This window comes from Pongo pygmaeus, chromosome 12 (genome assembly GCF_028885625.2).
Source record: "Pongo pygmaeus isolate AG05252 chromosome 12, NHGRI_mPonPyg2-v2.0_pri, whole genome shotgun sequence".
NCBI classification, from domain to species: Eukaryota; Metazoa; Chordata; class Mammalia; order Primates; family Hominidae; genus Pongo; species Pongo pygmaeus.
In genome coordinates, this window is record NC_072385.2 from 24204029 (window position 1) to 24217196 (window position 13168).

A 13168-nucleotide genomic window follows, 5' to 3' on the forward strand; every position below is an offset into this window, starting at 1 on the left:
GAAAGTGACATTCCACCCGCTTCCACCCACATTTTGTTGGTAAGAGCAACTCACATGGCCATGCTTGAATTGAAGTGGATGGAGAAGTCAACTCCTACCACGGGCCTGGCGTAAAGGAGACTTGAACATCTGTGAACAGCCCGGATGACTACCGTAATGACACCTCACCAAGAGCCCTTGCCCACTCCACTTCACCTGGCCCATCACTGCAGGACTTCCCACTGTGCAGGTGAATTGCTGCCAGGGAAGGAGGGAGAGAGTCCATGGAGGGTTCAGTTTCTAGCTGTTGCTATCTGGCTCCTTTTCTGTGGCAATAAATAGATAAACATTGTCATGGCAGAGATGTAGAAGTCCCGCAGGAGGCGCCCTGTGAATCCCAGAGAGTTGCGGAGCCCAGCCTCTGGGCCTCAGAGTCACAGGAGGGAAGATGTCTTCCCAGCTCAACCTTTCCCCTCCTCCAGCAGGAAAGATGCACTTTTGAGGATGAAGGCTGGGTGGGGGTGAGGTGGGAGTGTGGCACTTTTGGCATTTTCTGCCTGAACAAAACCGCAGCCCCTGTCTGCCTTGGTGGCTCTCTCTGGCTTTGCTTTCAGAGACATCACCTCCCTGTGGTCATTTCGGAGGAGGATGTGCCTCGGGATCTGGGTTCGAGCTCTGGCTCTGTCGCTAACGGGCTGGCTCTGTGACCTAGGCAGGTCAGTGAACCCCTCCAGAGCCTCCATTTCTTCATCTGTAAACTGGGTTATCATAATGTCTGCCTCCCTAGCGAGCTCTCTGGATTCTCGTGAGGACCGGCTGTTATGGGGAGCATCATGGCTCTTTGTCCAGGTGACACGTGGGAAATATGAGGGCTTACCTTTGTGCTGCTGTGGCCTTCTTGGGATTCTCCCCAGGACTGGCCCTGTCCTGCCTTGCTCTTGCCCCTGGGAACGGCCCACCCTGTCTCCTGCCTCCCCACCCAGACGGGAAGCAGTCACTCTGCCAGCTCTCAAGGACTCATCTCTGAGATTTTAGACAGAATAATTTCCTCTCCCTCTCACGCCTGCCTGTCCAGGAAAATCACACAACCCACGCAGGCCCCCCCTACGTGCACCCACACGCCCCACAGCCATTGTCTCCTGCACCAGCCAGCAGCAAAGCAGTGGGGCATGGGAGGAGGATGTGGAGGCTGCAGGAAGGAGGGTGACAGCCCCAACCCTGAGGGTCTCCTGGTATCAGGCCAAGGGCTGACATGGACATGGGGAGACAGGAGCCAGGCTCCTTCCAGATCCTCCCACAACCTGGGTTTCAGCCACCCTCAGCCACCCTGCCAAGGCTGCAGGCTCTGCACAAGGCCACAGGCAAATGTCCGGCTGAGGACTGAGGTAGGGGCTAGATCCCACAGCCCATTGGTAACAGAGACTGGATGAGAACGCCCAAGTCCAGTGCTCTTTCTGCACTGCTTCCCAGAACTTCCTGCCACTAGAGGCCTCCAAGCTAGGAGGTACAGAGAGAGCCTGCTCCAAGGGAGAGCCTAGGGACACATGGAGCCCCATTCCTGTCTCCCAGCATGGACCCCGCCCACGTCGCCCCTGCCCAAGCCACAGGGCACTGCCTAGCCCTGCTTGGGCCGGAGCTCACCAGCCCTTAGGGACAGCAGGGCCCCCCTCCCAGACACTACCCCATGGCAGGGGAAAGCTTTGGGGTCCCCATAAAATGTAGGCATCCCCAGACAGAGTATAAGGCTCCCCAAGACGGGAAGATTTGCCTAGCGAGTGGCCACCCTGGATACCCTGCCCTTCCACAGGAGCCAGGTTATGGAAGATCCCCCGAGGGGCCCATGTGGACCCCTCCCCTTCAACCATCCAGGCCGGCGGGTCTGGGGCTAATGGTGGGGAAAGGGGGCTCCAGGAGCTGAGGAGGGGCAGAGCCAGTGGATGGAGGCAGAAGGCGGGCAGATCTCAGGCACGTTTTCTACAGTGATAAAGACCTTTTGCTCAGCAGGTAGCTTCCACCGTCACTTCTCCCCCACATGACACCACACCAGGGCACACAGGAGAAAGTCCGGAGTAGGCTGAGGCACTGGGTCCCCTCCCTTCTCCCAAACACACCTGCCTACAGGGGGCACTGACCCCTCTCAGAGACTGGGGGTGGAGGCTTAGCTACAGGGGGCGGGATGGCTCCAGCACAGGAGAGCCATCCCAGAAAAGGCCAGGGCTCTGGGAGAAGAGGGGGTCCTACCGCCCTCCTGGAACAGGGCTCCTGGCTCCGTGAAGCCATCTCCACAACTCCCACAGCTGCCTCCTCCTGCCCTCCTCAAACTCCCACAGCCACCTCCAGCTCCCGCACCATGAGGTCTGCTCCACGACCGCAGGAGCCAGACAGAGAGTGTTTCTGGGCAGCCAGGGTAGCCTCAGGCACCAAAGGAAAGACAGTTTTGTGGGTGTTCACCCAGACCTAGACCTCAGGGAAAACAGGGGTGGCCTGGGGGCTGAGAATTCAGCAGTCCCAGCACATCCAGGACCATAAATACGCCATACCCTTTGACCCGCTAACCCCACTGTTTGGAATTCCTCCCAAAAACATAATTGCAAAGGGAAAAATAGCTATATGTGCACAGCTGTTTTAGCAACATTATTTACCATAGTAAACAAGTCAAGTCAGCTAAAATACTTTGCAAGTTGTGGGAGGGGGAACTGTGGGTCAATAAGGCAGGCTATTTATTATATATCCAAGAAAAATGGTAAACTTGGAAATTTCTCATAAAATAATGTTAAGAGCAGTGAGAAGACAAACTTGCACATATCTGTTCAGGCAGCAGACAATGACTGAGCACCCCGTCTGGGCTACGCAGCTGCTCCAGGTGCCAGAGAGATCCCCATGAACAGGACCAAGTCCCCGCCCTCATGGAGGGAACATTCCAGAAGTGTGCCACAGGGTCAAAGGTAAATTAAAACCACAGGCAAGTACTTCCCCAAGGCAGGGAGATGGACAGAACCGAGTGTTATCCACTGCAGGGCCCATCCTGCCTGGGCTGGGTGGGTCACCAGGGAGTGGCCCCACAGAGGTCTGCAGGCTCCTAAGGCAGGAGCCAGACCTAGAATCAAAGGGAGGGGCACCTAGCAAGGGCAGTGGGTCCTGCCAGACCACAGGGTCTTCTCCCCACAGGAGGGAATTTGTCAGGCTGCTTTTAGGAATCCCATGAACCTTTGGGGCTTGTGGATGAACCAGGGGAGGAGCAGTCCCCGAGATTGTGAGCTGAGTTTTCTACTAACCTAACAAGCTAGGAAGAGTCACAACTGAGGGGCTGGGGATTCATCCTGCCCCCAGCATGGCCAGATCTGCAAGCAGGAGACATCGTATGGTGGCCTGGGAGGCAAAGGGGTCTGAGTCAGAGGTAAAGATGTAATCTGAAGGTGGACTGGCCCCCATCCTGCTGGCTCCCTGTGGTCCAGAGAGTTGGAGAAAGCCCCTTGGACCAGAGCCTTCCCATACTTGGTCCTGTGTCGGGTAGGAAATTTGCAGGAGGCCGTTTCTGCTGTTCCAGAGCCCAGATGGACTTCCCTGGGGTGCTGGGAGCCAAGGCATGGAATTGCAGTCGCCTCCCAGGAGCAGGGCACTGGGTGGAGCTGCTGGCTGCAGCCAGGGCCAGGGAGCAGAGATGCCCCTCTGCCACCCTGCCCCACCCCAGGCAATGAAGAAACTCCAAGCTCCGGGCCCGTGGGAGACACCAGGCAAACAGAGGAGTCGGCAAGCTAAACATGCTATTAGCAGCGATGGAGAAGTGACGATTCTCTGCACAGCTGTCAGAAGCAGCTCCCCGCCGCCTGGCACCAAAACCTGGGGAGGGGCTGCCACTCATCGGCCTTCACAGAGATGCCCCAGGCTGGGAAAGAAAGAGCAGCAGGCCGGACATTCTGTGCCACCACTCCCTCATCCTTAGCTGCAGGGATCTTGCCCTTCATCCAGAGACTGAGACCTGGAAGCGAGGCCCACCTCTGCACCTGCCCCCATAGCTGGGCCTTTGTTCCTCAAACCGTAAGCTGGGGATGAAAGTAACACCACCTTTTGTGGCGGAATTGTTGGGAGGGACTAGAGGGATATTTTGTCTGAAAGCACCTTGCAAATGGTAAAGGGCTATGGGGTCACTGCTGTTACAATTCTTCTATCAAAAATCTAATCTTCAGGGCTTTCACTATCTGTTTCATTCACACAGAATGAAATTGAGGCTCAAGAGGTTACACGATTTGACCAAGTCACACAACTGCAAACAAGTAGGTGTCGCTTTCCAGGATAGAAGCCAGGAGGAAGCTCAAAGAGCATCCAGCCCCCATGCTGTAAAAGGGATTCAAGGCCCAGAAACAGAAGGTGATTAGCCTTGCAGCAGGACAGAGGGCAGACAGCACCGAAGCCCAGCTCCACTCACTCTGCTGGGAGCACTTCCCAGGCCACTGTGGATCTGGGCATTGTCCTCAGCTTGGGGTGGCTGCAGGAGCATCCTGAGGAATGAACCCATGCCAGAGCACTGAAGATGCCCCACTGCCCCCACCGCAGGCTCCTCACCCAGGTCTCTTCATCTCAAAGGGGCTGTCATAGAGGCCCAGGGCTGTGGCCTGGAGGAACACACTCCACCTTCCTTGACATCCAGCCCATCTATCACTCTGATGGTGGAAAGGTGGGTTCCAGAGCCTGCTCAAGACACAGTGTGCAGAGCAGGGAAGGAGCCTGCCCAGGCACAAGGCAGGGCCACCTCTCAAAGCTTCATGTGCTGCCTGGGGCCCTTGACAACCCAAGGCCTTCCAGGATGCTTTGAACTCAGTCTTCTCAGCCCTGCCACTGCCCCACTTGACAGAAGAGAGATGAACTGGGAGGTGAGAGGCACTGCCCGCCTGACCACCCACCACCCGTCGCCTCTGCCTTTTGACAGCACTTATGTGGGCAGAGAGGCGGGAATGCTGATTGCACCATGTGGGAGGGACTTGGAGGGTGGGGTGGTGACTCACAGGACAGTGGGGGATAGGAAGCAGCTCCAGAGCCTCCCTGACAGTGAAAGGGAAGGGTGCTTGTGACTCAGGGACAGCTGGGGAGGGGCGCATGGGAAGGGAGCTCATTCCTTGAACCACGGTTGTCTGTACCCAGCAATGTACCCTGGGTGCCTGGGCCCCACTCTTGCCCCCATGGGGCAGTCTTTGCCCTCAGCTTGCTTCCCAGTAGTAGCCAGGCACCCAGTAGCTGCATGGTGAGTGAATTCCAATCTTGCCCACCGCTGCCCAGCTGTGCAGACCTTCGGCAGGCTGAGTGCTCCTCTGCCCTCACATCTAGGCTTATAGATGGGAACAGAGCTGATTGTCCATCCTGCAGCTGTGAATGTTGCAGCTTCCAGCAGGTTCTTGCTGCAGACTTGCTGAGAGGACTGAGCGCTGTAGCAGGCCACCCCAGCCCCCGGGAACCCCCTCTGAGATGGCCTCCACAAATAGTGAATAAATGCCCCACTCCCAGGCCTGCTGCTTCCAGTTCTCCTTTCACCCCTGCCCTGCACTGAGCCCCCTGACTATGGCTCCCTGATTCGTTCTCACCAATACCCGGTGTCCCCAGAACGTGACACACTGGGCCCTGGCAGGGTGCAGGGGAAACAGCACATTTCAGACTGGGACTTTTCAAACCCAAAGAGAGTCTCCCACCTGGACGGAGGCAGAAGAGAGGCAGGCTCACATGTTTGAACTCTGTCCCCTGTGCCCATAACACTCAGCCCATCCCTCACCACCTCCTCCCAGGCCACCTTCCCTGACATCGAGCCTGTCCATCACCAAAGTCTTCCCAGAGCCCAGCTACTCTCATCCCCAGCCCTGCCTCAGCCAGGCCACTGCCTTTCTATCCAGAAGACCCATCACTTTCTATCTGGGAGACCCAACCAGTCAGCTCTGTCCTGAGATGGAAATGCAGCCGCAGGGAGGAGAGCTGGGGCTCAGGCTTCTTCGTCTGGTCATCCAACCATCCATCCATTGGTTCATCTGTCTGTCCATCTATCCGCCTATCTATACATCCATCCATTCATTCATTCAACTGTCCATCCATTTATCCATCCACCATCCATCCATTCTTCCATTCACTCATCTGTCTGTCCATGTATCCATCCGTCCATCTATCCACCAATCCATTCATTCATCTGTCCATCCATCTATCCATCTACCATTCATCTATTCATTCATCCATTCACTCATCTGTCTTCCCATCTATCTATCCATCCATCTATCGACCCATCAGTCCATTCATCTGCCTATCCATTTATGCATCCATCCACCATCTATCCATTCCTCCATCCATTCATTCATTTGTCCTTCCATCTATCTGTATATCCATTCATCCATTGATCCATTCATTCACTCATTTGTCTGTCCATCTATCAATCCATTCATCCATCCATCCATCCATCCATCTACCATCCATCCATTCATTTATATGTCTATCCATCTATGCATCCATCCACCTAGCTATCTATCCATTCCTTCATCCATTTATTCATTGGTCCATCCATCTATCTGTCTATCATCCATCCATTCATCCATCCATCCATTCATCTGTCTATCTGTCTATGCATCCACCCACCTATCTATCCATTCCTCCATCCATCCATTCATTCATCTGTCCATCCATCTATCCATCTACCATCCACCCATTCATCCATCCATCCATCCATCTATCCATTCATCTGTTCATCCATCCACACATCCATCCATCTAATCTCAGAATGCTTAATGATGTCACCCTGTGCACATTAGTCTCCTGGAACATCAGCTCTAAAGGGGGAAAGATCACTGCTAGGTTTGTTCCCTGTGGTATCCCAGTGTCTAGACATTGGCACAAAGTCAGTGTTGAATACATATTTGTTGAATGTCAAATGACTGAATGAATGAATAGATTCTTCACCTGGAGAAGGAGAATAGAGCTCACCAGCTCTCATCTTCAAGTCTGGATGATCCAGGCTGAATCCCAGGCCATCCAGAGGTACAGCCCCAAGTCCAGGAAAAGGCATGACTTGTCCAACGCCGCCTGGCAAGGAAAGAGCGGGGCCAGGTGTCCGGCCTGGGTATTCTTCACCCAAATTAGTGTTTTCCCCACTAACTACTAAGAGCCTCCTGTGCTGGCAGACCCTGGGAGCAGCAGCAGAAGCCTAGAGCCCAGGGGCGGAGCCAGTGTCCACAGTAGGAGCCAAGACTAGGAGCCTCTGAAGAGCAGGAACCTTCCTGAGTGGGGTTTGGATATTCCCAGCAGGAGGAAGAGTGTTTGCTGGGTGACGAAGCTGTCCCAGCTGCCCAGAGGAGCAGCAAGTGCTCTGCTGGCTTTGCAATCCCTGCCCCAGGGCAGGATGAACAGGCTCTGGCCTGGAATGCACCAACTGGGCAGCCCTCCAAGCCCAGCCACCACCCCTAGGCCTTTATGCGCCTCCACCTCTAACTCTGGGGGCCCCAGGAGTCAATGCCCACTTCAACTCCAGCCAACACGGCCTGGGATCTGGTCTGATCTAGGCTCTGACCTCAGCTCTGCCCCTGGCTGGCTGCGTGGCCTTGGAAAGCTCACTTCTCTTCTCTGCCTCAGGCAAGCTCTGCTCCTCAGCCTCACTCAGGACTGTGGAAAAACGCATGGTCTTGGGCCTGTCACTACAGATTCTGCTTCAACATGTCTGCAGATAACTCAGAAATAAGCAGTTTACAAATGCTGCCACTCAAGCATCTGGGGAAAGAGGCTGAAGGGAGGCAGAAAGCCCCATGGCTGAAGCCACTCCATGGCATCTGGCTCTGGGTAGGCCACCGGAACACTGCCCAGCCTCGGTCCTCTTACTTGCTCAGTGAGGATGCCCAGGGAATCCTGTGGGTGTTGGCAGGTCCTGTAGGAGACAGTGTGGTGACAGCACTTGGCCATACCTTACAGGACTCCAAAGGATAAGGGGCTCAGGTCTATTGGGATCCATTTCGGCTGTGAGTAACAGCAGCTGAATACCATGGAAGTTGATTTCTCTCTCCTCTGTCTGTGGGAAGCTCAGAGCACTTACTGGCAAGGGAAGGGGTCTCAGAGGTGGAGGGAGCCCCTACTCACAGCCCCAGCCTCCCAGGCAGCATAGGGTGGGGGCAGGCGCATGCAGAAGTCCTGCTTTCTTACCTCTGCTTGCACTTTTCAGCCATGTGTGGAGCCTCGCTGGGCCTCAGTTGCCTCGTCTGTGAAGTGGGTGTAGTGATAGCGTCCACTCTAGGAGGTGGTCACTTTGAGGATTCGATGAGGTCATCCGTGCAGCACACCTGCTCAGGGCCTGCATGTGGCACTCCACAGAGCACAAGGCCAGCTCTACTCCTCCAGGCTGCTGCAAAGTGCTGCCAGTGCAGGGGCCTCTCCCTGGGGACTCGGGAAAGGCCAGAATCCATGAGGCTGTTGCTCTGGCCCTGCTGCCTGCATCGCTGATCCATCCTCAGCCTGAACCTCAGGGGCTGCAGCTCAGACACAGCTCTGCTGCTGCTTCCTAGGAGCAGAGTGAGGACTCGAAGGGGAGGTGCTGGGAGCAACCAGGGACAAAAGTGCCTCCTTCTCAACCAGGCGCCCTGGGCCCTGAGCCCTAATGTTTCTCCCTCCCACTGTGGCCTGAGTGTCTTCACATTCAAGGCTCTGGCCATCGTGAGGATTACATCTCAACATGAGATTTGGAGGGACCATCCAAACTATAGCACCCGGTAAGACATGATGCGTGTTTATACACTTTGTTGGACAATTTGTTTACTGACAGCCAAAAGCACCCTCACAAATACAAAGGCTCAACACTATCTGGGGAGTCTTTCCAGCCTCATTTTGCACCACTGCCCTTTGATGCCTCTCTGGGTGAAACATGTGTTGCTTTCTCTTTGCTTTGGCTGCTAACTGCCAGGCCCCTCTAGTCTCCTCAAATTGATGAACTCCTAGTCATCCTTCAAAGCCCAACTCAAATTCCCCCACCTCTGCAAAGGCTTCTGAGCTCCCCTAGGCAGAACTCAAAGCCCTGTCTTGCTGCCTTCAAATGTCTTCACTGTGGAATTTCCCACATCATTCTTCAGCTACTTGTCTGCTGGCCACTCCGCTGCCCTGTGAGCTCTTGAGTGCTGCAGCCCTTTCTCCGTGATCTGTTATCCCCTAGCATTGCACCTGGTATGCTGCAGGTGCTGGTCAATGCTGCATATTGCATTACTGAAAACACTGCTTCCTCCAGGCCTCCTGTAACCCTTGGCTCTCCTGATGTTGTTGCCCAGCTGGGCAGGAAGGTGGTGCATCGCTCATGTCCCAGGGGAAACACAGTATGGAAATAGGCTCCTGCTGCACCACACTGTCCCTGCTGTCTTCAACCCAGGGGGGATCCCTGGCCCAGACAGGAAAAAGGACACCCAAGGTCACTAGGCTGCTTGGAGCAGAGTGGGGCCTCCAGAATTGGGTAGGAAACTCTGGGTGTGTTTCAGAGCTGGCATGACAGCTGTGCAAATTGACAAAACAGTGCAGGAGGCAGGAGCTGTGGGAGTGGAGGGAGCTGTCAGGTGCTGAACAATGCCACCTGCCAGCCACTGAGGAGCAGAGGGGATGGGGGAATGAGGGGAGAGGGAGGGGAGCTTGGCACCGGGAATGGGCCTGGGACGCCTCCCTCAAGAACCCTCCCCCCGACAAGCCCATGTCCCTCAGCCTCAGGAACCAGAGGGGCTATGGATGAGGGGAAAGGAGCAAGAGAGCTGAGTCAGAGCTCACCCTGGGCAAAGGTGTGGACTGCTGGCTCAGGGTCCACTAGGGCTCCTTTGGGAAGCAAACAACCACCGGGGCTTAGAGGACTTTGGAGACTAGGATGGTGCTTTGTCTATCTGGGGGGCCGGGACCAGTGCCAGGAGTGTCATACATTGCTGGGGAGCTGGGCCAGGCTCCTGGGCTCCCACTGTGCTCCTCTGACAGCGGACAGCAGGATTGAGTAAGCGCTGTGTGCTCTGAGTCTTCCTGGAGCCCCGTGGAGCTGGGATCCAGGTGCTGATCTGCCCTGGCCGCGGCACACAGCATCTCTCAGACATCTGCGAGGCCTTTTAGGAAGGCAAGCTGCAGGCGGGGGCTTGCCTTCCTAAGACCTGAGCTCCCAGGCAGGGTGTGCAGGGGAAAAAAGGCCACAGGCTGCAGCCAGGAGTTGCTTTGTTAGTTTTTTTTTTTTTTTTTTGAGACGGAGTCTCACTCTGTCACCCAGGCTGGAGTGCAGTGTTGCGATCTCGGCTCACTGCAAGCTCCGCCTCCTGGGTTCACGCCATTCTCCTGCCTCAGCCTCCTGAGTAGCTGGGACTACAGGTGCCCGCCACCGCGGCTGGCTAATTTTTTTTTGTATTTTTAGTAGAGAAGGGGTTTCACCGTGGTCTCTATCTCCTGACCTCGTGATCCACCCGCCTCGGCCTCCCAAAGTGCTGGGATTACAGGCGTGAGCCACCGCACCGGCCTGTTTTTGTTTATTTATTAGAGTTTAAAGATTTTTTAAATTGTCCAAGAATATATCATTTTGTTAGAAAAAAACTTGAAGTATTACAGGCAGTGCTAATATGTCTCTTAACCACCTAACCCTCCCATAAAACAAATTTCTGTTTCTAGAGGTAACCAATTCAGCTAGTACTGTTTAATGAAAATAATACATGTCACCCTCCAAAAAAATACACAATAAAATGTTTCTCTTCCCTCAATAATCATGAACAATTTCTCGCGTACTCCTCTGGATCTCTTAAAATTCATAATCATATTCAGGCACCAGATAGTTGTTGTTTTCTCATAAGGAAGAATCGACACTTAACGATAGGAATAATAGGTCCTGCTCTGCATCCCCCCACCTCCTGGGCTCCTGTGACGCTCTGGCTTCTCCTTGCACACCCAGAGAGACCCATCCAGGGCCCCGCACTTTCTTCACCCTTTTCCCTGGGGGTGGACGACCGTGGTCTTTCCTGTTATTTCCCAGGCAGCACAGGAGAAGCGCGCATACCCTCAGTCCTGGGTGCATGTAGGGTGTCTGCCCCCGAGGTCGCCACTCAGCGGGTCCTGGGCAGCTTCCACAGCGACTTGGCCTCTGCTTCCTCCACTGCAGCTGGGGGGTTGGACTCGATCTAGTCCATTCGAACCTCCCCAAGGATGGGCAGGGGGCACATCCCTCCCACCGTGCCTGTCCTAGCAGATGACCCAGACCCGGAATGTGGGAGCACCAGCTGGGTTTGCTCTGGGCCAAACACCCCTGGACACCCCTGCTCCTCTGCCCCCACCCCCTCTTTACTTCTTCTTTCCCTCCCAATACCACAAGTCCCCACACCATGGCAGAGACGGGAGCCTGCGTGGCCAGCAAGCCCGGCGAAGGGGGCTCAGGTGTCATCTCCACCCCCAGCAGAGGAGGGAGAACACCCCCAGCCAGCTTTGCGGCTCCCCCATTTCTCCCTCTCCCGCTGCTGCTACTGGTTCAAAAGATAAAATAAAAACCCTCTGCATCAACAAATAAAATAAAATCACAATAAAAAATTTAATATTCCTGGGATGTAGGTCTTTCCAAACAGGAGCAGCTGCTGCCAGAGCTGAGTTTGGCAGAAGCAGGGCCGGGCTTTTTTCTTACTAGGAGTTTCTTTCTTTTTTTCTTTTCTTCTGTTTCTAGGGAGGCACGTCCAGTTAAAATACATTCCTGATGGGAGCTCCGTGTGCTTTCCTGGTCATCAAAGCCGCCATTTGCTAGTGTGTCCTTTGCCTTGTTTGTTTGCGAGGATTGTTGGAGTTTATTTATTTATTTATTTATTTCACACTGTTGCCCAGGCCAGAGTGCAGTCGCTCGATCTGGCCTCACTGCAACCTCCACCTCTGGGGTTTAGGCAATTCTGCTGACTCAGCCTCCCAAGTAGCTGGGATTACAGGCGCCTGCCATCACACCCAGCTAATTTTTTGTTTTTAGTAGAGATGGGGTTGGATTGCTGGAGTTCCTGAGTGACAGGATGTTGCAGCAGAGGTGGTGAGTGGGGGGGAGGGGGGTATCCACAAAGTCAGGGGAGCTGCCTAGCAACTGGAAGCCAAAGGGGTCAATCCGCCAGCCCCGCTGGAGACAGCTATCTGCAGCTCAGACCTCGTTGAATACAGCAGCCACTCATTCGGCTAAATGTGGGGATGCATTAAAGACATTTGCAGACATCCTTTCTTCTATAGCACCTTTTCTCAGGAAACTTTTAGAAGCATTCCGTCAAAACTACAGACCAGAACATGAGTCACTCCCTGCATGATGCCCAGTCCTGTCACTGGGCAGTTTCCTGAAAGCTGCTACCATCCCCCATCTGAGTTCCAGATGCAGTGCCAAGGCTGGGCTGGGGGCACAGGGAGGAGCTGGCCCAGTGAACGGAGCACAAACCAAGACAGCCCAGTGAGGGGTCCCCAGTGAGAGAGAGCAAAGGGGCGCTTTCAACATTCAGGTTCCCAAGACCCCTAGAACACAGGCTGTACCCAGTGTTGGCATGTGGTAAGGGGCCTGTTGTGCAGGTTGGCCACTGCTCAATTAAAAAAAAGTGGCAGCTGCCAGAGGCTGGCCTTGAAACAGGGAAGCTACCCACTCTTTAGCCAGCACTCTGCACTCTATTATGTTGCCATTATGGAATGAAAATGTAGCCCGGATATTGCCACAGACCTCGACTGAGGGCTCAGTGCCACTGGCTGCCCGGAGCCCCTCTCTGTCTGTCTCTCCTTAGCCTGGAAGAGAGTGTGGCCACAGGTCGTTTCCAAAGCCTTTCCTCAGGGCCTTCTCCTGACCCATCCTGCTTCCCGGGCTCAGGGGACATCTCCCGGAGTTCCAACTATACAACTGAAGATCCAGCGAGCCTCGTGGAAGGGCTTGTGTGTTGTCTTTCCCACGTCCCTTTCTTCTCTCTGCCCCTCTGCCCCTCCCCGTGCCTGGGAGAGCTCCAGAGTCACCTTCCTCCATCACAGAGCAATTGAGCTCCAGGCCTACAACCCTAAGATGGGCAAAGCCAGCCCATCTTTGGCTCAGCCAAATCCTCCAGCTCCCAGCCACCTACCCACTTGCAAACACATGTACGTCTTCACCCTACAGGTGACCTGTGCCATACTCCTAGGGGTGTTCAAACTCCTGCCCCATGCCACTCTATGCAGAGGGGCCGGCTTCCATCCATGGGACTAAAATGGATGA